Below are 21,048 nucleotides of genomic sequence, written 5' to 3' on the forward strand. Positions count from 1 at the left end.
GAACGGGAAGGAGGAATAGCAGAAGTAAGGAAGGTCTAGAAAGGAGAAATTAGAGAGGAAGACTATTTGAGTGAGTACGAGAAAGGAACTGAAATAAGTACAAAATACTTACGATTAAATATATTTCCAGTTTTAAAGCTGCTGGAGACAGCTGCTTCAGAAAATTTAGTTTTTCTCAACGTTCATCCGGACAAATTCACGATTTCGGGATTTTTATTTTTTTTCCGTGTACAGCGATTCCACGTCAAACCAGCAGTATCCAGATCAAAAGTGCTCCGATTTGGCTCATTTTTTGACGTGTCAGATCCTGGGCCAAAATAAATAAACCAGCTTATGTTTGTTGGCGATTAGGGTGGTCTTATCCAAAATAGGGTGGCCCAAAAACCGACGTTTGTGAAGATTTTCGCAACGGAGAGCTTTTGTACTGCTTTTTTGACGTGGAATTGCTTTATACTTCTAATTTTCGTGCATAATTTTCCATCAAAATTTTCACTGTGCACGTAGTGCAAAGCACATGCACATCCGGTTTTTCAGCGGGTAGGAAGATCCGGTTGGCGGTTCTTTACGAGAATCCGAATTAAGTTCAACTGGGGGTGTGCATTGATTACAGCAGTAACAGCAGTCGGCACGATGTGTGTGTGTGTGTGTGAAGCCACTTGGTTCTGTCGGACGTGCTGCCTGCCAAACAGTTGATATTGCCCTTTCGACGAGTTCCGTCAGTACTGACTGGCTAACATCGTGAAATGGAAACGTTTGTGTGTTGAGGGCGAATAACCGGAAAATGTGGTTGTTACAGGGAGGGTGGCGGTGAGCTTTTACAAAGTTTCGCTCATCTAGATTTTCTTTTTCATGATTTGTCGTGTCTTTTAATGCAATTGTAATTTTAATTGAGTAAAAGCAGTTGAACAAAATTTAGAAAAAAAAAGCTATTTTGTGAATTCGGATAAATCGTGCAAATGTCATTAATTGAACAGTTTTTGATTATTTTAGGAACTCGATATTGATTCCAACATTTCTGCAATCTTCTGTGAAAAGCCAAGAACATAAAAAATACCAAATCGCTTCACTCAATCCACACTAAAATTAAATCATGACGTAACCCCACTGATTGCAGGACCAAATGTTCCCCGTCCGAATTTCAATATCGAGCAAAAACCCTCCCACGTTCGACGTTTGATTTGAATTCCGACAGCACCGTGATTCTGCGATTTCAATAATGTGTGCTGCACACACACGTGTGTAACCCATCGAGAAAACCGCAAGAAAAAAAACCCGAGTCCAAAATTGAGCAGGAGGGAAATTTGTGTGCGATAATCTCCGAAAGTTGAAGGCCAGCCCGGGTTGATCCAATTTCCCCTTCGAAGGAATCGCATTTGGACGCGGTTGGTCCTACCAAACACCTCCTTACGAGGAGACTGTCTTTCCGGTTGACCTAGCCCTAGCTCGTGCAGGATCTTGGATAAGACTTCTCCGGAAAAACCTTCGTCGTCGTGTCGTTATTTTGCCCTCCCATTTCTGCGTTATGATGGCAAATATTTTCCGCCTGATTGGATTTTATAAAGCTTTGGCTTCTGGTTGTGAATGTTTCCGTTTCCAGACCCTTCCTAACATCCGGAATACCAAGTTGTAAAAAGTACTACTTTTTACCTAGAACCTGAATAAATCAAAGCATAGAATTTTCTTGAAATTTTCCGTTTTTCTACAAAAATCGATGCCAATCTTTGCAAAGAGCTTAATATTCCACGAGATAACACAAGATATTTTATTTCATCTTGGCTGTTCAAGAGTTAATGCCGGAGAAGATGCAAAGTATCCTGCTGATGCTGTGACACTCGCACAAAAATAAGACGCAAAATGCATAAGGCAAGTAGTGCCTGTGGCAGCACTTAAGGACCGGGTTTTCCGAGCATGTGAGTGAAATGGAATCATTTGATATTCAACATGCGTTTCGATAGAGAGGGAGGAAAAGGTTGGGGTTAGAAAATATTTTTAGTTCCATGTGGGCAAACAAACAAGTTTGCCAATCTTCACAGGGTAAGAAAACTGATCTTTCTGAACATACTGGCTGGTGCATCAAACTGTCATGACAACGCCTTTTGGGTTTAAAATGTTGTCAATATCATTTGGAAATGGAGTGCAAAGTGTTTTAAACAAAAAATCATAACTCAGTAAAAGATTTTTTGGACGTTTTGGAAATTTCTGAAAAGTTGGCATTGTGATGTATTTAGTTTGTCCATATGATTTTCCATACAAATTTGTCAGCTGTCCATACAAAAATGATATATGAAAGTTTAAAACTCTGTGTCTTTTGAAGCATTTTTTTGATCGATTTGGTGTCCTCGGCAAAGTTGTAGGTATAGATAAGGACTACACTGAAAAAAAATGGTACACGGTAAAATGTTTTTTTGATGATTTTCAAATTTCACTTTTTGTCACTAAAACTTGATTTGCAAAAAAAAAACACTATTTATAATTTTTTTATTTTCTGCTATATTAAGGGGACACCAAATGCCAACTTTTCAGAAATTTCCAGAATTGGCAAAAAATCTTTGACCGAGTTATGAATTTTTGTATCAATACTGATTTTTTCAAAAAATCGAAATACTTGTCGCAAAAATTTTTCATTTTCATTTTTCGATGTAAAATCGAATTAGCAATCAAAAAGTACTCCAGTGAAATTTTGATAAAATGCACCGTTTACAAGTTATAACCATTTTTAGGTAACCTTTTCAAAAAAAGTCGCAGTTATTCGTTTTTTATAATTAGTGCCCATGTTTGAAAATTTTCTATACTATGCTTTTTTGAACTTTGTTGATACGACCCTTAGTTGCAAAGATATTGCCATGCAAAGATTGAAGAAAATTGATGTTTTCTCAGTTTTACCCAAACAACCTACCATTTTCTAATGTCGATATCTCAGCAACTAATGGTCCGATTTTCAATGTTAAAATATAAAACATTCGTAAAATATTCTAATCTTTTCGAAAAAATACTTTAATTTTTTTTAATCAAGACTAACATTTTAAAAGGGTTTAATATTGAATGTTTGGGCCTTTTGAAATGTTGGTTTTGATTCAAAAAATTTTAAATTTTTTTTTTCGAAAAGATCAGAAATTTTTACAGATGTTTCATATTTTAAAATTAAAACACGGACCATTAGTTGCTGAGATATCGACGTTAGAAAATAATGGGTTGTTTGTGTGAGACTTGGAAAACATCAATTTTCCTGTTTTAAAACCTTTGCATGACAATATCTCAGCAACTAAGGGTCGTATCAAAAAAGTCCGAAAAAGCAAAATATAGAGAATTTTCTCAGCTTTTCAAAAATATTTTTTTCAGAAGTGAGCAAACATGTGCACTAATAAAAAAAAAGAAAAACTGCTTATATTTTCAAAAAAGTTTGCAAATTCAATTTTAAATCGAAAAATTATTTGTGACAACTATTTCGATTTTTTGAAAAAAAAGTATTGATTCAAAAATTCATAACTCGGTCAAATATTTTTGCCAATTCTGGAATCAATCCAGATATTTTTTTATTTTTATTCAATCCAGATTTTTTTTTTAAATTTCGACCTTTAAAAGCCTTTTAATTGAAAAAAAATCAAAATCTTTTTCAAAATTGACTTTGCATCTAAACCTGGTTTTATTTATTTAAACACAAGCCTTACCCGACAAACTTCGTTCTGCCTTTTTTCGTTTGTTGACGTTTTTTTGCTTTTTTGCTTATTCAGCCTCCTGTGATCAAAGTATGATTTTACGTAACTTTCTCCATACAATTTGCAGATGCTCCGGAATCGGTCCCAGAGTGGCCAAAGTTGTCACTTTTTGGCGTAAAAACCTTCCTTGGACTTATACGAACCCAACGCAACAAAGAGCACCTCGATCCGACGTTCCGTGTTGAATTGATTCGCGTTCGAACAAAACCGTCGAAATTTGTTATATATATAGATATGCAGTCCTGACTCAATTATTCGAAGGCATCAGGGGTGACATTGGAAATTATTTTGAAATTTTTAATCCATGATGGCGGATAAAATTGCGGTGATAAAATTTTGAGATAATACTTCTAGTAACGAAACAAGCACTTAACTAACCAAATTTGACTAAAATTGGGAAGCAGACTTCTAATTTGATGCAAGAATTAATAAAATACGTTTTTTGTTCATTTTTTTGCATATTATTATATTCTTCAAAGTTTCTAAGAAACCTCCAAACAATCGAACTTTGGATAATCGAGACGAGACTATATCCGATATTTCAAATAAATCATATATTAAAAAAAAATATGTGGCTTTTGTACCAGGTTTTGCACCATCCTAAACTCTAGTACAACAAATGCCTTTCTGAGCCCCTTAAAACATATCGTTACTTGTGTGCTATCTTCTGACTAGTCTGCTGTAAAAAGCTAGGAAGTGTCACAAGATAGCACACGAGCGACGATATCAAAACATTACAAGAATTAAAAAAGCCGTGTTTTTGTAAATTAATCCTTGTTTTTTTTTTAAATGAATATTCAGTGACATTAAATTAACTTCATATTGATGTCTCAATTTTCGAAAAAAAAAAAACAAATAAGGATATAGTTATAAAGACTCTCAAAAAGCCAGGAAAAATTTTAATTGAAATGTGCCTATTTTGTGATATTATGTTATCTCAATCTTGCTTTTAATATGGGAAAATACACCCAAAGTTAAAGACCATGCGTATAGTCCTTTCAAAAAGAAACAAGAGTAAAGTACTATTTGGCGAGAGTATAGAACTCTCGCGCTTACAACAACAACAAAACGTGTTCATTCGTTCATTGAAACAGTTCATTCCAGTGCGTGGCTTATATGACCAAATGACCACCAGTTAATCATCGAACCATGGTAGCCGATACGGCAAAGGCCCGGTTCAATAAGCCGAAGGTCTTGGATTCGAGTCTCAGTATTGGAACTTTTTTTTTTTGAAAGATGAACTTTTTTGGAAAAGGACCAATGAGTAAAGTACTCTCGGTAATTTCGAGATTTATCCTCTCCGTTCGTGCACAGTACCATTTTACTACCGAACCATGCTCTTTTTCCTCTCGTATACCGATGTCCAGTTGTGGGTGTAGTTGTACATTTTAGAAACTGTAAGTTTAAAAAAGATAAATAGCATCGTTTCCCAAATTTTCAGCCAAGTTTAAAAATATTTAACATAACTTCTTCATTTTGCCAAAATAAAAAATAAACAATAATTGTAAAAAAAATATATGGCTACACTCAAAGGAAAAATATATCTCAAAATCTGCAACTTCGGATTTGCTGCAGAAAATGTCATATTTTATAACATTTTTTGCAGCAAGCCCGTAGATCATTTTTGCCCGCGTGTAAAAATTTCAGCGATCTGCAGTTCTCACCAACACATATAAAGCTGGCCCGTCCCCGAGCAACACTCCAAAGAGAAGCATATGTTGGTGCTCTTTCACTCACTTTTCATCAAGCGTCCATGGCGCGGTGGTAGCGTGTCGGATCAATATCCAAGAAGTTGGTGGTTCAATCCTCGTTCTGCTAAGTGTTTTTTTTTTTTTGTGAAATACAACCAAAAAGCCGTCGGTAATGTCGATAATTGTCGGTAACGGGCAAAAATGTCATACTCCTATATCGCAAAAAATGCATGAGGACAGATTTTATGCAGATTCTGATATACTTTCATGCCGCCATGCATCACAATCATGCGACTGCCAGTTGGGTGTAGTCAAAATTTCAAAATCTTAAAACAATTAAAAAGATTAAACCTAATCATCTCCTGCTAGTGAAATTGAATAATTAATTTAGCATCTTACCGTATTTAAGCTAGAGAAAGACCACCTTCCTCAATTCCTACCATGCAGTCGTTCTTCCTTCATCCGGAGCTTTTTTAACCCACTTTCACTTGGCACTATTTGGGCACTGGACAGCCAAAAGCACCCTGTCCCAACCAGAAAAAAAAAACATTTTCCTTTTCCTAAAAAGGCGAGCAGCGCTGTAATTAATATTGCACAAATGTAGCAGAAAGCTCTCTCTCCCTTTCGGCACCCTTTTGCTTTGGACTCTGGAACCATGCCCTGGCAAAAAGTGTAACGGCGAGTTTTAGTAAATGATGCTCATTTTTAAGTAATTTGATTGCGATGAAAGCGCCCGACGATGAAAGCCAAGGGATTCTGCACTTTAATGGGGTGGTATTATTCATCCTCCCCCTCTCTTCAACTCACTTTTGTCGGGGTGTTTTTAAAATAGATAAAATTGGTGGTTTTTCCTCGAATCTTCGTGGAATCGTTTAATGAGGACCGAACTTTGACTGTGATGAAGTTTTTTAGAGGAGATTCATTTCCAAGCTGTTTCTTCAAAGTTTATTTTGCTCTGAAAACAGTACACTTTCAGTGCTTTTTTCCACCCTAAGCGATGAAGCAAAGTAAACTATCTATTACGGGTTGGTTGTTGCAACCGTGCTCCGGAGAACAAAGTCAAATTATAACCGTTGGCTAATGTTTCAAACTAGTGGAGCAAAAATTCCTTCTTCGCTGACAAGAGCGCTGAGCTCTGCGAATTCCTTTCTTTCAACGCCACAGCATCGGTAAAGTATCCTAAAGGATGACCTCGGGGCAAAAAGGGATGTCCTCGTCCTCGGAATTGACACAGCTGTGGGAACAAGGGAAAAACAAAGCTCGGTGCTCTTTCTTTAGGTATTGGGGGGATGAATTTGGTTTGACTCACCTATTAGTGTGAAACCATTAGATAACGCATTTAACATATTGAGATTTCGTCGATTTTAGTGCGAAAAAAATAAGATTGAAAACTTCAAAATAGTTGATGACCGACAGTTTTGAAGTTAGATTTGGGATCCCTGAACATTAGGGTGGTCCAAATCCAGGCTTCCTCGAGGCAACTCCCTGCAATCAAAGATTGGCCCATCACTAGGCTAATTTCCAAATTTGAGCTGCTCCTTACAGCTGGCCACGCAAAAATGGTCTGTTTTGGGCGCTAATAACTTCGCAGGAAAAAATCCTAAAAATATGGTGTCCTGAATAATGTTTGCTCTAAATTAAATGAAGGGACGATAACGATAATCTATCATTATGGTTATATTATAATTTAATGGGCGATTATCTTATCGCCGATAATGGACGATAACTCATTTTTAAATCTTTCTAAAATCAATTAATTCAACCATATCATGTTAAATTTTCGATGCTTTCACTAAGAATATATTTTATTTAAATCTAGTAAGTTTCAAAGTGAAATATGTACTCAAAATTCTTCACAAAATAACGTATTTTTCCGAAAATACTCAAATTTTCATAATTTGCAATATGAGTATCAAACGAAGCGAAATTTTGTATGTTTTTTTTTCACTTTATGAATTTTTTCTGAAGTACTCAAATTTTCATAATTTGCAATATGTGTATTCAAACGATGCGAAATTTGGTTTGCTTTTTCACATTAATAGAGTTTTTTTTAGGAAATATGAAAGATTTAACAAATTACCGTATTTTTTGCAATATGAGTATCAAACGAAGCGAAATTTCGTCTGTTTTTTCAATTTATTACAGTTTTTGTGTAAATTAGTAAAATTTTCACAAAATACCATATTTTTTGGAAAATTCTCATTTTTTTTAATTTTCAGTATGGGTATTAAACGACACCGTTTGAATGTCTGTATGAAGCATGCAAAATTTCTCTTCGTTTGATACCCATGAAGCGTGCCGACTAAGTCCAAGGCACTTCGACTGGATATTTCGGATCAAACACTTTCACTCTCTTTCACTGTCTGATTTACTGTCTGATTTAATTTGATTTCAGCTTGGCTTTTTATACTAAATCTAGTTATTTACTTAATTATTTAATATCTTATATTTTTACCCCCACTCTAGTTTTTGATGTTGCATAATATATCCGTCCTTTTCGGTTTCACTCCAAAAATTCTTCCTCTAACTTATATAATATATTTTGTCTCATTTACAACCCCCACTCCAACCTGTATTTTTCTTGATATAATGAAAAGTTTCCTTAATTCTCTCTTTTTCCCAGAATTCAACAATATATATAACTCTCTTTTTTTTTATTTTATTTATTTTTCCCCCCACTCTAAAAATCCTTCCAAGTTATACATAATATCCTGATAAAATCCTAATATAAATGTTCTATTTCTTTCCACCGCGCTCTAATTCTCAGATTTTTTCTCAGAAATTAGTCGCGGTCCTTTTATGACTTAACCCATAGATAATGTAATCTTTATTTATTTTCCAGTCGTGCCTGTCCTTTTTCACAGATATTGTTATTTGTTTGTTTCTCGTCGGGCACCTTTCTGCGCGTGCCACTTAAGTGGGTCATAAAAGTGTTGTCGGGTTTTCCCGTCCTACGCTCCTAATTGATTTTTATTTGTCTTCCCTTTTCTTACAACTCTCCTGATTCGCCTTTTCCTAATATTTTCGTTTTTAACAGAGAAAATCTACTGTGAATTTTTCTGGTAAGGCGAGGGTCGCTTCATATCCCCACACTTACGAGCTAGATGTTCGTCTGCTAAAGACGATCATCTACTGTCAGCTATATGTTGGAAATTGGTTAGACTTAATATTTAACTTAATTTTGATTGTTATTACAATTGATTCTGTTCGATGATGATGATTATTAATTGATGATCTCGCTGATGTTGTGGCTGATGATAAAACTATCAACCTTGATGTTGATGTTGTGGCTGATGACGTTCCTTCCGTGTTGAAAAAACAAATTATATTGTTGTCATATCCACTCTTTTATTCAATATCAATCTTACGGTTTAAAATAATCAAGTCATTGCTTGGTTTTCAGTGAAAATGATTCTTGCCAACTTAATCTGATACCATTCTGTTTATGTCGTTTCTTTTCCAGCATATTTGAAGAAATTGTGTGGAGATTTGCGTCAATCCTTTATGTGTGAATACACTGTGCTATCCATTCAGTTGTTTTTAATTTGTAGCGAATTGCAGTTCCATTCACTTGTTTTGATCAGCATTAAACTGTGATTATGCGATTTCATCCAATTGTAACGAGTAGCGATTGTATAGTATCCAATTGTTTTGACCTATATCTGATGTTCAGATCAGGTGTCATCCTTCGTCTCATGAGTTAATCGTTCATAAAGTATTCGGTTCCATTCACATTTATTTTGATTGAACAGATATATCTTTACTCCACACAAAGTTATTGCTGCACTGTTGCCATCGATTTTTCAATTATCAGATTATCAATCCATTTGAATCAAGTTTCTTCACCTTTCACCTCACAAATCCTATCATACCTCAACCGTTTTCGATTAATTGTTAGAGCTCGAGGAACTTCTGCGATGCTTGTTGATCTTGATGTCCCATTGGTGAACTCCGGAATCTTAATTTAATAAGTGTAGTGTTTGTGTATGTGGGTTTATAATTTAATATGTATTTGTTTTTTTTCACTTAATTTTAAAACATTTTACGATCTCTTAAATTGTATTGTTGCATTGTATCGATTTTTCTTATCATTTTTATTATTATTAATTACTATGCCCAGTTGAATATTTTACCTTCTTTTTTTAAATGTGTAAAGTAAATCTTTCCCAGTTCCTGAGGGGAACACCCGTGAAGAGTATCGGGGCCGGCATTTACAAAGCGGATTCAGTGGCAGTTTTTCATTCAACTAATGTTAACATGTTTAGGTTAATGTTAACATTCCATAGGTCGCCTCCCTAAGGTGTCGTGATAAGGTCCAGTTTGTGACGATACACTACCTTCCCTTTACTAAGCAATCGAATCCAGAAGGGAAAAGATCACTAGTTGTGTTGGTCCGAGCCGGGATTTGAACCCCGATCTACCGCTTACGAGGCGGAAGCGTTACCACTAGGCTACGTGGCTCGGTCATTAATGTGCCATAATATATATTCCTTTCTTGTCATGGCTAAAAAAAATAGAAAAATTATTATTATTACAAGGAGAGTAGCCTACCTAAGATTTCGCTTGCGGAATCATCCTCCTCTCTCTCTTTTTATGCTGGAAATAGGTCGTTAACGCTGGTTTTTGTATATTTACTAATTATTCTGGAACTACCTTCTATATAATAAAAAAAAATGAAAATAATAAATTATAATTTTGTTTGTGGATATGTCGAACCATTTATCATACTTAAAACATTCTTTTACACATTCATTCTGGTCTGCAGTACCTTATCCATATAAACACTCATTCATTCATTGATTCATTCAGTTCGCATCTCATTTTTGTTATTTTTTTTATATATTTTTTTTAATTTGATTTTCTTGAGCTCTTTTTTTTTTGTTATCCTATTACGGCGCCAAACAATTTATTTTTAATTTTAATTACTTGAACGATAATTATATAAGTTCCTAGGAAAAATGATGATATTTCCGAAAATATTGAAATTCCTTTCATAATCGCTTTCAAAAGTCTTATTAATTCATGATCCATTATTGGCGATGCTAATAAGGAATCGAATTTAAATCCTTGGTGACTGGGATTTAGCCCTGCCAAAGTTCTATACATTATCGTTGCTGCAATTCTGCCAGCGTTTTGTCCGAAAATCATGTTTCTCATTTTGTTTATACTTTCAGGATTATAAATGCCAGTTTCTATCAAATTTGGAATGGCTTCATAATTCCAATCTGTTACTAAGCCAGAAGTTAGTATAATTGGATTGTATGTTTCTCTTAATCTACTATCTACAGTGTACCAACGACCTCCTAAAACATATTTTACCGGTAATAACGGACTACAATCTATTTCGGTTCCCTTGTCTTGAATTAGTCATGTATTTTCATTCATTTCATTCACACTTTAATATAATAGCTTGTACCTATCCATAGTTATTAGAGTGCACTCTTTTTTTCTTTGAATATTTGTTTTTTTTATTCCACGTGGATTTTCAAAATTGTTAATTCATGCTATTATTCCATGCATTTAGTTTACATTTCTGTGATTTGATTAGTAAATAGCATATATATTTATTAATGTTTTAGTTTAGTTAAGGCGCTTCAAATACTGTTCTCTAATGTTTTAATCGCATGCAATCTATGACTATTTTAATCATTATAAGTTTAGCTATTTCTATGTTAATTATGATTCATGCATCCATATTAACTTATAACATTTAATTATCTATTTTAGTCATTAAACTTTTTCAACCTATTATTATGAATCTTCTCTAATTTATTACCATTTTTAATTACTGTTGTTTGCTCACTTGGCAAATCCACCACTTCATAAGGACCTCTCCATAAGCTTTGTAATTTTTTACCGACACCTGTTGGAATAGTTTCAACAATAACTAAATCTCCATACCATGGTTGCCATTCTCTCGCATTTTTGTCATAAATTTCTTTTCTTTTGTGTTTTGAAGCCAATACATTTTGTACAGCTTTGTCGTAAATATTTTTAAAATTTGCTTTCATCTCTGTAACATAATCATCGTAATTTAGTTCTGTCTCCGTAACATTGTAGACTGAATTCGGAATTCTAGCTTGTCTACCATATAATAATTCAAAAGGTGAATATCCAGTAGATGAGTTTACTGTGGTATTAAATTGAAACGTGAAAAATTGTAATAACTGATCCCACGTTTGAGGATTTCCTGCAATGTAATTTCGTAAGAACGTTTTAAGTTCTCTATTTGAACGTTCAACTAAATTTGCCTGTGGATGATAGGCACTTGTATTAATTTTCTTGATTTTTAATATTTTGCAAGTATGTTTTAATAAATTACTCATAAAATTAGCTCCTTGGTCTGTTACGACTTCTGCTGGAGCACCAAATCGACAAATGAAATGCTCTACAAAAGCTCTTGCCACTGTCGTGCTTTCTTGATCCGGTAAAGGAGCAACTACTAAAAATCTCGTAAGATCGTCTTGAATGACTAATCCATACCGATTATTGTCTTCGGATATAGTTAAAATTACTATATCCATATAAACTTTCTGAAAAGGTTCTGTCGACGTTGTCGTAATTTTCATTGGAATTTTGTGTTTTGGCCAAATTTTATTTTTTTGACATGATTCACATTGCTTTACATAATTTTCAACGTCTCGACGCATATTATCCCATGTGAAAAGAGGACTAATACGTTGAAGCATTCTTCTTCCACCTACATGACCTCCTAATGGTGAATCATGAAATTCTTTTAACACCGTATCTCTGTCTTCCATTTTAACAAACATTCTAGTGTCATTTGATGCATATAATGTGAATATTTTGTTATATTTTCCAGCTATAAATCTTAAAATGTTTACATCTGGATTGTGTTGCAAATTTCTAAACGAAACAATTTGTATGTTTCGAACTGATTTTATGAAATCAGGACAATTTTCAAAACTTTTTACTAATCCATTGAAAAGTTCTTCAATGTTTGTTACTGATTTAACTGAGCCATTGATAATTAAACCATACATTTTGTGTTCCGGAATGGATAAAATATTATCATACAAATAATCTTTCATACCATGTGGTAGGTCAACTAATTGTGATAATTCTTTAAATGCTGTTTTACTATTTAGTATTACGAATGTGGCATCTGCATCACTTTCGTTTAGCTTTGTTTTTGTAAATTTAAGTAATTTAAAATCAATTTCATCCTTATTTTGAGCATCGAAGAAGTCGTCCAAAGAATACTTTTTCCATGAATCATCTTCCTTTTCATTTCCAATATCGATTGTTTGTAATACGTCGATAGTTTCATTTAAATCCTCTTCATTTTGCGAGATATCATTTGTTATATCTATGTTGATATCATCTATAATTAGATTTTTCGAATTTCCAATTTGGTTTGATGAATCCTTTTGTTGACGTTTCTGTTGTCTGGTCACGACAGCAATTAAATTATTTTCTGAATTAATTTCCTCAACATCTTCATGTTTAATGCGAGAAAGAAAATCTGCAACGACATTTTCTTTGCCTTGTTTGTATCTGATGTCACACCCAATTCCTTGAATTTTTAATCTTAATTTTGAAAGAGTTGGTGAGGTTTCTTTTAATCTCCAAATTGCAATTAATGGTCTATGGTCAGTATAGACAATAAACTGTTGATTAAAAATATAGTGTTTAAAATACTCAATAGCCCATACAATAGCAAGTAATTCTTTTTCAATTGTATAATATTTCTTTTCAGAAATACTTAATGCTCTACTGGCGTATGCAATTGGATTGTCATTTGTTTTGGCATTTGATAATACTGCCCCTATGGCATAATCACTAGCATCTGTAGTAATCACAAATGTATCATTATAATTTGGACGAACCAAAATTGGTTCTGTCATCAAGCATTGTTTTAAATCATGAAATGCTTTTTCACAATCCTCTGACCATTTGAATTTGACATCATTTTTAAGTAAATTATTTAAATGTTTTGTTTATCTGCCATATTTGGAATGAATTTTCCGTAAAAGTTAACTGTTCCAAGAAATGAACGAACATCTTTTATGTTTTGAGGACGTTTTAAATTTTTAATAATATTTATATTATCTTCCGTTGGTCTAATTCCATGTTTGTCAATAGTATGACCCAAATATTTAATTTGTGTCTTCAAAATGCTACATTTGGACGGCTCCACTTTCAAATTATGACGACTTAAAGCATTTAAAATTTTGAACAGATTATCGTTATGTTCTTTTATGGTATTTCCGAATATAATAATGTCATCCAGATAGACAAAAGCCTTCACTGGTTGAATTTCAAAAAGAATAATATTCATTAGCTTTTGAAAAGTTGCCGGACTGTTTTTGAGACCCATAGGCATTCTTAAAAATTCATAATGTCCTTTCCAAGTAGAAAATGCAGTTTTAGCCGCATCTTTTGGATGAATGAGTATTTGATAAAATCCTGATTTTAAATCAATCGAAGAAAAATATTGAGCATCACCAATGTTATCCAAAATCTCGTTTATTAATGGAATCGGAAAAACAAATGGTTTCGTTATAAGATTTAATGCTCTAAAATCAACCACGATTCTGTATTTTTTCTTGCCATCAGCTCCCACTTTCTTCGGGATGCACAGTACAGGAGCATTCCAAGGACTTTTGCTAGGTTGAATAATTCCTAATTTAAGCATTTCTTCGATCTGTTCATCAATATGAGTTTTCGTAGATTCTGGCATTCTATATTGCCGTTTATTAATTGGTATGTTTGTTGTTGTTTCGATTTCGTGAATTGCTGCATTTGTAAAAGTCAATTCATCGCCCTCGAGGAAAAATAATTTATTGAATTTTCGAATCATGAAAACTATGGCGTCATGATTTTCATTATTTAGATGTTTTAAATCAATTGTTTCTAAAAGTTTTTTTAATCTTTCTTCGCCGCATACATATTTGAACTTTTTATATTCAATGACGTCACAATCTTTGTCAATATCCAAGTTTAATTCCTTGGACATGCATAATTCATCATCAAAATTACTTTGAGGTGAATTATGTATTTCATACGTTTGAGCATTATTTTCACAATAAGCTATAATATTTGCGTTTTCTTCATTCCCGTCATTTTCATCGTCACTTGAAGTAGATATTTCTTCACAATTAATATCTGCAAGATTCTCCTCATTTTTGTTATAATGATTATTAAAGTATAATCTTGGTTTTTGTAAAACAATGAAATTAAAATTTTTATCAATGAAAAGAGTGTGTCTCTTCAAGAATTCTGCACCAATAATTCCCGGTACAGGTAAGTTCTTCATAACATAAAATTTTGTACTGAAAATTGTGTTACCAATCAACAATTCGATTATAACTGAACCCATTGTTTCATTACACGTATTATTGATGCCAGTTAAAGAAATATTATCTTTAAAATTGACATGAGAATAACCTATTTTATTTAAAACATTGCTTCTTATTATATTAACACTTGCACCTGTGTCAAGCAAATAGTGAATAAAATTAAACGGGTTTTGTTTTGAAGCAATTCTTAATCTAAATTGTAGAAAAGGAGTTAAAATTATTTTGAGAATTTCGTGAGGGGGGTTGTAAAATTCTCTTTGCTCTCTTAAACTATTATTATTCCAAATATTATTCCGATTATAATTCCGTCTCCTAAAACGATTTCGAGCTCGGAAATTAGAGCGTCTATTAAATTTTCCATTTTGCCGGGTATTTCGGACGCCAAATCTATCGAAAACCCCAAAAATTAGTTTTTTCGTTGTGGATAATATGTTTTAGAATTATTAGACATATTATTCTGTTGAGAGCTAATTCCTCTATGAGCGTTAAAATTTTGGTTCGGTCGATTGTTTGAATGATTTTGGTTAAAATCACGATGTTGTTGTTGATGCCGGAATCTATTATTTTCCTGCGTAACATTTCTGTTATCATTATTCCTGTGGTAATTTTGTTGATAATTATTTCGGAAAACTGGTGCATTATTCGCTAAATTACCGTTATTATTATTATTGTAGTGTTTAAATTGGCTTCTGAAGTTAGTTTTCACAGTTGGTGTCTGTATGTTCATTTTCTGTACGTGTTTCTGAAGATCTTCAAATTCTTCATCACTGACGTAATGATGTTCGAGAGTATTTAAAAATTGCCTAAAATCTGTTTCCACAATATTTCTCGCAGTGCGCTGTAATTCAATGTTGTTTAAACCCGCAATGAAATGAAGTTTAAAATTTTTCATAACTAAACTATTCTTATTGAAGTCTTCTACGGACTCTAAGTCTGCAAGAATTTCCAATGCTCTGTTTTTGTATGACTTAAATTTCTCAAATTGCTTTTGTGAGATTGTACCAATTGTTTTGAAAATATTTACCGATGATTTTTTCACACTGAATTCTTCAATCATATTCTGTTCAACCTTTTCCCATGGTAAATTTGAAATTGAATTTGCAAAAAATTTTGCTCTACCTTTTAATTTCAGTTTAATTACATTGATCAAAGGGGTATGAGACACTCCTTTTGGCATTTTACTGTAAAAATAATTAATTTGATCAATAAATGAAGTTAAATCTTCTGCATGTCCAAAGAAATCTGGAATGCAATTAATTGCTGAATCCATTGGAAATTCGTAAGAATTTGGATTTTTAGTGTTCTTATGAATTTTTAAACTGACGGGAATAATTTTTAAATTTTCTACCTCGCCATATTTCTCCTCATCATCAGAAACTATAATTATTTTTTTAGCAAAAACTTCAAGAGCTTCTTGAAGATTTTTGTGATCTTCTTTGAACCCATTGTTAATTTTGTTGAACTCTTTAGGTTGAAGAGTATCCCTTGAAGCAATTAATAGTTGCTTATAATTTTCAACAGCTTCTGCTATTTCTATTGTCTTCTGTTCGATTTCTTCTTTAGATTTAGGAATAGCTTCCAATAAATTAGCTATTTCCAATGAAAAATAGTTGTCCAATTTATTTAATTCTTCCATCGTGATTAAGGGAAGGAAATTTTTCTAACTTTGAAAAAGTAAATTATATTCTGTAGACTCTCAGGCTGTTTCCTTAATTAGAGAAATCCACAAGTTTTTTTTTTTAAGTTTAGAGTTGGTCAGAAAAACTCTAAGTCCCCGAAAAAAAAGGTGTTAGTAAAAATATGGAGAAAAAAAAAATGGTACTTACCAAATTATCATTTTAAGATTCTTGTGACACTTCTTACACTTTACATTTCTATTACAAAACTTTTCTAACTGGTTAAGCCAGCAGAAATGACGTTCCAGTTTCAGAGTGAAACTTTCCGCTTGTCACCACTTTGAAGCGTGCCGACTAAGTCCAAGGCACTTCGACTGGATATTTCGGATCAAACACTTTCACTCTCTTTCACTGTCTGATTTACCGTCTGCCTTTATTTGATTTCAGCTTGGCTTTTTATACTAAATCTAGTTATTTACTTAATTATTTAATATCTTATATTTTTACCCCCACTCTAGTTTTTGATGTTGCATAATATATCCGTCCTTTTCGGTTTCACTCCAAAAATTCTTCCTCTAACTTATATAATATATTTTGTCTCATTTACAACCCCCACTCCAACCTGTATTTTTCTTGATATAATGAAAAGTTTCCTTAATTCTCTCTTTTTCCCAGAATTCAACAATATATATAACTCTCTTTTTTTTATTTTATTTATTTTTCCCCCCACTCTAAAAATCCTTCCAAGTTATACATAATATCCTGATAAAATCCTAATATAAATGTTCTATTTCTTTCCACCGCGCTCTAATTCTCAGATTTTTTCTCAGAAATTAGTCGCGGTCCTTTTATGACTTAACCCATAGATAATGTAATCTTTATTTATTTTCCAGTCGTGCCTGTCCTTTTTCACAGATATTGTTATTTGTTTGTTTCTCGTCGGGCACCTTTCTGCGCGTGCCACTTAAGTGGGTCATAAAAGTGTTGTCGGGTTTTCCCGTCCTACGCTCCTAATTGATTTTTATTTGTCTTCCCTTTTCTTACAACTCTCCTGATTCGCCTTTTCCTAATATTTTCGTTTTTAACAGAGAAAATCTACTGTGAATTTTTCTGGTAAGGCGAGGGTCGCTTCACCCATATTGCATATTTTGAAAATTTGAGTATTTTCGAAAAAATACGGTAATTTGTGAAAATTTTACAATTTAAAAAAAAATCTAATAAATTGAAAAAGTATACGAAATTTCTCTTCGTTTGATACCCATATTGTATATTTTGAAAATTTGAGTATTTTCGAGAAAAAGGTATTTTGTGAAAATTAAAAAAAACTCTTATAAATTGAAAAAAGTATACGAAATTTCAATTAGTTTGAAACCCATAATGCAAATCTTAGTATTTTCGAAAAAATACGGTAATATGAGATTTTTTTTTGTATTTTACAAAAAAAATCTAATAAATTGAAAAAGGACACACAATTTCAATTCGTTTGCATATTGCAAATTATGAAAATTTGAGTACTTTAGAAAAAAACGGTATTTTTTGAAAATTTTAGCATTTTACAAAAATACTTTTTTAAAGTGAAAAAAAAAACTTACAAAATTTCGCTTTGTTTGATTTCCATAATGCAAATTATGTAAATATGAATATTTTCAAAAAATACGGTATTTTGTGAACAAGCTTTCGTGGCCGTGAGGTTACGGGTTTCGCCTTGTAAGTGGAAGGTGATGGGTTCGATTCCTGTCTGGCTCGGCAAAGTCAGATCCCTTAAAAGAGTAAATATGCTCACTGGGAATACTGACCGGTAGGGGATGGGTTTCGACTAGCGGCGTGCTGGGTTTCCAATCCAGAGGTCGTGAGTTCGATTCTCGTACCAGGATGATGAAGTTTAATTTTGAGTACATATTTATACTATGAAACTTACTAGATTTTCAAAAAATATATTCTTAGTGAAAGCATTGAAAATTTAACATGATATGGTTGAACGACTATAATGATAACCATTACCGTTATCATCAGACGATAATATTTTCGACGATAATTTTATCGATTAAAAACCTTGAAAAATATTATAAAAGTCGAACCTTTTTTGAAGAACTGCTCATATTTGAAAGAATAAAAAAACTTACAAAAATATTAGATATAGAATTGTTTGTTTTTTTTTTTAAATAAAATAAACTTTCAAAATATTTCAGCAGTCAGATTTTTTTTTAAAATGACAGTCAAGATTAATTTGTTTTTGGAATACAAAAATATTTGAGAAGTCGCCTTTTTTAAAGAACTTCTCATGTTTGATAGAATGGGATAACTCACAATATTATTACACATTTTTATTTTATAAACAATATTTTTAATGAATGCAAAACTTTTCAAAAACTGGTTTGGAAATTATTTTGTTTATTTGCCAAAATGATCATTACTAAAAGTATGGATAAACTCACAGAAAAAATCGGATTTGTTTGAAAGAAAATGTTTTTTTTTTCCATTCGACCTTTCGTCCATTTGACCTTATGTCTAGGCTTAATGATTTTTCACGCTCAAAAATTGCAAATTTCACGGGGTCCTCAATTTCAAAACACCAAATTTCACGCAAATTTCGCGGAACTTGAAAAATGTTAAAATGACTCTGAAAATCCTATGTTTTAATCACAGAAACTACTTTTTATGCTTCATTATATATTATTCTTCAATAAACTAAAAAAATCTTCACTAAATTTGAATGCGACACAAAAAACTTCTAATTTTCAAAAAAAAATCCTCCTGGTTTATGAATATATATTTTGAAACAAAATGTAGGGCACGCGTATTCTCATTTACTGAACTGCTCTTTTAATATTCGACTAATAAAGCTTAAATGTTTTCGCTAATTTGCTTCTGTTATATCATTTTACATTTTATTGAATTTAATATCGAAGCAAGATTTTAACAATCTTCTCCGGTCAAAATAAGTAAAATAAATTGAATTTTGTGCGACATTTAGCCCATTAAACATATTTTTTAAGGGTTTTAGCTCACTTTTCAAAAACTAAATTTAACAATTTGCAAAAATAATATAATTTTTAACAAATTGTTATTCTAAATGAGAAAAGAAAACAAAAAAAGTAATATTTTTTTACCTTCGCGGGAATCATCCACCCAAATAAACAAATATTGTTAAAATTAAACAGGCCCAAAAAGAAAATTTGATATGTTTTTAAAATGTGATTCCAAAAATAAAAAATACTCTTCATTTTATTTTGAATAAATTAAAGCTCGATTCTTTTAATTTCTTCCAAAACTATACCTTTCAAATAAATTAGCAGTAAATTTTTAATACAGCGATGAAAATATTACTAAATTTAGTTAGTTAAAAAAAACTCAAAAATCAGAACATTTCTTCAAAAGGTTCATATCAACTTGATATACATATATATTCAAGCTTTTTAATTGAAAACTTATAAAATTTAATGAAATGGTCTTTTTGGATGAAATATTTATTAAGTTGTTAATAATATTTTAAAAATATGATTTAAGAAAATTGATAAATTTTACGAATTTCACGCCGTCCACAAAATCGTCAAAAATCACTAACCCTATATAAGTAATTAAACCAGGGTATTCACTCGCTTAATTCTACAGTAGTTCATAAGATTATTTTTATTCCTTTTTGAGTTTGATTAAAAGAAGAAAAATCGTAACATTTTCACACAAACATAAAATTTACAGGATTTCGCGGAAAAAGCCAAATTTCGCGGATTTCACGCTGTCCGCGTAAAATTTCACTAACCCTACTTATGTCATTCGACCTTTTGTCGCACATCTCCATTTTATGGTAAAAATGTGGTGAATTATCAAAACAATGAAAAAATTGAAGAAAAACATGAAAAACACCAAACTGACAAAAGATAACTGGAGGTTGCAAATCGGAAAAGAATTAGCGTGAAAAATCACTTAGCCTTATATTGTTCAATAATTATGACAATGTAGAAACTTCGCAGGTTTACAATCAAACTAATTAAAAAAGCTAAATATCAGAATTTGTATTTTATTTAATAAACTTTATTTTTCAGTGTGACTTTTCGAGAAAAGATATCATAGCGAGATGTTCAAAAAAGTTGATATTTCCGTATTAGGAATATTCTTTAATCCGGATTCTAATTGTTCAAAAATATTCGGGGTAAAAAGCACATAAACTAACAGTTAAAAATTGTGTAATTTTTTTTTCATAGTTAAAATTACTCATTTTTTTCTGACATAAAAGATGTATCCACTCTGTGATGTAGTCCTTCCCAGATGTAATTATACCATGATTGTTTTTACTGCGTATACAAAATGAGCCACAATTAATTCGAAAAATGGAAATCCTTTGTTCGACGATTCCAGTTGCGAACGTTTTTCAGCTGTATTTTTTTTCGAAGAGAAAAAATTAATACGCTATACAAAATGTATTCCATTATATTCAGATCACGGAATTTCATTTGTACAGAGTTGAGAACTTTGAACAGGTATGCGTATCTTACAGAAAATCGAAAATATAATAATATTTTTATTTGAGCAGAAATCATTAAATATTTCATTTGACAATCTAGTGTCAAACTTTTTTTTATATGAAACTCGAAAAAATATCGAATAAAACCTTTTCATTAGCCAAAAAAGACAAAACTGCCGAAGCAAAAACCGCTTAATTAATGTTGCTGTAAAAGATGTTTGGCCCCATTCTGGTCTAACT

The 21,048-nt window shown here is 32.2% G+C and overlaps 1 protein-coding gene across 1 annotated transcript in view; it reads left to right on the top strand.

The window, feature by feature from the left end:
* LOC120419264 (G-protein coupled receptor moody) overlaps nt 1-21,048 on the top strand; it is a 278,652-nt gene that overhangs the window by 165,156 nt on the left and 92,448 nt on the right. The gene's annotated exons all lie outside the window — the stretch shown is intronic.

Source organism: Culex pipiens, chromosome 1 (assembly GCF_016801865.2).
Source record: "Culex pipiens pallens isolate TS chromosome 1, TS_CPP_V2, whole genome shotgun sequence".
In the NCBI taxonomy this organism is placed as follows: Eukaryota; Metazoa; Arthropoda; class Insecta; order Diptera; family Culicidae; genus Culex; species Culex pipiens.